This window comes from Micropterus dolomieu, linkage group LG20 (genome assembly GCF_021292245.1).
Source record: "Micropterus dolomieu isolate WLL.071019.BEF.003 ecotype Adirondacks linkage group LG20, ASM2129224v1, whole genome shotgun sequence".
Lineage (NCBI taxonomy): Eukaryota > Metazoa > Chordata > Actinopteri > Centrarchiformes > Centrarchidae > Micropterus > Micropterus dolomieu.
Window position 1 is genome coordinate 1,579,243 of NC_060169.1, and position 3,138 is coordinate 1,582,380.

General features: G+C 40.9%; 1 protein-coding gene and 1 long non-coding RNA gene across 3 annotated transcripts in view; one reads left to right on the plus strand and one right to left on the minus strand.

Annotated features, from left to right (window-relative positions):
- Positions 1-2,994, plus strand: part of LOC123958577 — an 8,744-nt gene extending 5,750 nt beyond the window's left edge. The window contains exons 3-4 of the long non-coding RNA XR_006822122.1: positions 2,333-2,483; positions 2,649-2,994. This is a non-coding gene — a long non-coding RNA (uncharacterized LOC123958577). The remainder of the gene's footprint in view (positions 1-2,332; positions 2,484-2,648) is intronic.
- Positions 1-3,138, minus strand: part of LOC123958576 (annexin A2-B-like) — a 17,591-nt gene that overhangs the window by 13,021 nt on the left and 1,432 nt on the right. The window contains exon 1 of one of the 2 annotated variants that reach the window (XM_046032021.1): positions 2,643-2,863. The exons of the other annotated variant lie outside the window; for it this stretch is intronic. The gene's annotated coding sequence lies outside the window, so the exon portion shown is untranslated. Of the gene's footprint in view, positions 1-2,642; positions 2,864-3,138 lie in introns of those variants that run through there. 2 annotated transcript variants of the gene reach the window in all.

Sequence of the window (3,138 nt, forward strand, 5' to 3'; positions counted from 1 at the left end):
CGGACACCAGCGCCATGTTGACTCAACCTGCAGAGAGTCGAGACGGACAGTTACAGCATCAGTGATGTGACCAGAGCGATTCTCCGTCAGTCATTACAATCTGCTCTTCTATACGCCAACTTTTCCCCTCCTCGACTTCTTCTTCTGTGCTTTCCATAATTGCACAATGGCATCAATAGTTATAATTCCATTTAGGGCTGCAACTGATGAGTTTATCATTTAACCTGACAAGTATTTTCTCCATTAATCAGTAAAACACACATGCTGTCAGTTTCCTAGAGCCATCTTCTTTTTCTGTCACAGCCCAAAACTCAGTTTAATCTAAAGACAGAAGAAAATGAGCAAATTCTCACATTCGAGAACCTGAAACCAGCAGATTTGTCATTTATGCTTAAAAAATAACTCAAGAAAGTAATTTATCAAAATAGCTGTATCTCTAATTTCATTTAAAAAATCAAGGACATGTTGAGTATTTAAGGAATTTATTGTGATACGTTTTAAACTCCCACCATACAGTTGCTGCTGCTCTCCTGTCAACAGGAACAGTCTGTACAGTCATGCTATTTCACACGTTAGTTACAATAAACAGCTGTTTCCCTCTCGATATTCAAACTTGTCCACTTCAGCCGAGCATGAAAGCTTTCACTTTTTGTGATATTCCTTCTTTTTATGAATTGTTTTTCCACTCCAGGTTTTTTTGTGCCACCAGAAGAGAAATATTAGTCGGCTCAAATCTCACTGACAGAACAAAACTGCACCCCCTGTGGAAATCCTAAGTTCAGAGCGGCAGAATTCAGCAGGCTGTACACACTTCAGAGTGGGAGCTCAGATAGGTGTGTTTGATTTATTGACAGGGAAGTGCCAGAGGGCGTGTCTGCAGGAGAGGCCGGGGCTGCAGATAAGGAAAATGGATCACACAGCAAACAGATCTGAAGAAGTGTGGAGCCTGAAGTCAAACTCTTACTAACCCCCAAACAGTGGGAGTTAATACATTTAATAAGAACAGGAACGCTGCCTCGACCTTTCACCCTCTTACAAAACATTAACAGGAAGTGTGTTCGAGGGTCAGTGTTTCATCACTTAGCAACAGCTGATACAAACAGGCAGAATACTTCTTCTATGTTTGGGTTTAAATGCTGTCTTAATGTACAGAGTACGTCTGTATTATTTTTGAACTCCGTTCTCCGAAAGAAGAACCTATTTTAACCCTGAGCTGAGCCTCACAGGCTACATGGCCAAAGGTATGTGGACGCTCGAACATTACACTCGTATGAAGGACCTTAACTAATGTCAGTTAATCTGCTGCTGATGTTTTCAGTTCATCAATTTATCGCTTAGTCTACGCAATATCAAAAATAGTTAAAAATAAAACTTCCCAGAGGCCAAGGGGACGTCTCTACTCGTGTGCGACACTGTAACATGTGATTTGTGACACCGTGATCATTAAAGCAACATTATTTAGTACTCTTCCTAGTCAGTACTATCGCTGTGTCTTGTGTTGTTTCGCCTGCTCGATGTTTGGCTGTTAGCAAAGTTGGCGACTCACTAGTTTGTATTCATAAGTAATGTGACCATAATAAATGCACGTGGATGACAGTGGTGTATAAGTGAATTGCACTTTGAAACAGGGCACCAAATTGCAAAATATATCAAATCTTGCATAATTTGTTCTTTACCGCTGAAAATGAGTGCAGAACTGGACGTTTTGTTCCTAAATGATTCCCATTATTTTTCTCAGCAGACATTTTGACTTGCCATTGCAAAAAAAGTTAACATTAATGAAAGTAACCGTAATTATTGCAGTACAATTGTACTACACACTGTAAAAACCTGATAGGCTCATTGAATGAAGAAGCAAATAATGTTAGTTAAAACGTCTTTTCAACTTTAGTTTCACTCCATATTTTTTTTCCCTGGTTCCCCATCCCCCAATTTTAAAATTAAAATCCCAGCGTCTTTGGTTAACAGATAGATCAGGCACTTATTTTGAAGGTTTAGGGAACCCCTAAGCTTTGGGTTGAAGTTGTAAAAGCTGCTTCTGTTGCCAAAAATGCACCAATGCATGCTTTCACTTATAGTTTGCTTTCTTTGTTAGTGTTCGGTTACAAAGCTAACAAAATACTCTTTTTTTTTTTTTTTTTTTTTCCTTGATTCCTGCATGTTTATGGATGGATTTGATTTGTCGACTTCATCATGTGATTGTTGTTTTTGACATCTCTTCTTAGGACCTTTAGCAGCAGCAGATGAAGAAATAAAGAAAAGAAGGAAGAAACTTCAGGCTGCTGTTGTCTCTGGGGACTTTCTTAAACTCTTTTCTTGTTTCTCCTTCCAGATAACGAGTGCGACGCTCCGTCACCTCTCTGTGATCCTCCCTGAACATGATACCCTGATTACAGGCAGAGGGCAGCGAGGGTCTGCAGACAAGACTTTACCCAGCCACACCCATCAACCAGCCGGCTGTTATCACTTCTAAAGTCTCCTGAGTGAGATTTCAGCTTTTAATAGATTGTGAATGAATGCAGTTAAAGCACCAAAAACAACTAAAATACTTTCTGTTGTATCAGAGTTGACAGGCTGGTCATTTATTCCCGTGATCTTTTAGCAGAGTACGACTGAAATCTGTGTTGTTCATGTTTTCCTACCTTCAGAGAAGCAGCAGCAGTGAGGCAGCGAGCAGCAGCAGCTCCGTTATGATCCAGGCTGGGACAGGGTGTGGTGTTTATACACCAGCTGACTCACACACACTCCTCTCTGCCCAATCAGACGGCCCGGATGACTCAGTGGTCGAGACTTTTACACTTACAGACTGAACACATTGACATAAATTCCTCACCGAGGCTCAGATCGCCTCGCCTGTTTCCTGCCTTATTCCAAGGTCAGCAGACAGTAGTGGTTTCTGATTGGTTGGCTGTTGGCAGGTGTCCAGTAAAGTAGTAAACGTGGACATCTAAAAATCAGAGCTCGAGGTATAATAAACTCTGGGTATCCATAGCAACTATACCAATATTTAACACAACATTTAAGTGGTAATCAATGACAAAGTGTGCTGATTGTCTCTCAGGTCACCTGGTCAGTGTCTTCATATGATCCTGCACCTCATGACTTCACCTAACCTGAACCATACTGTTAATCTCGCCA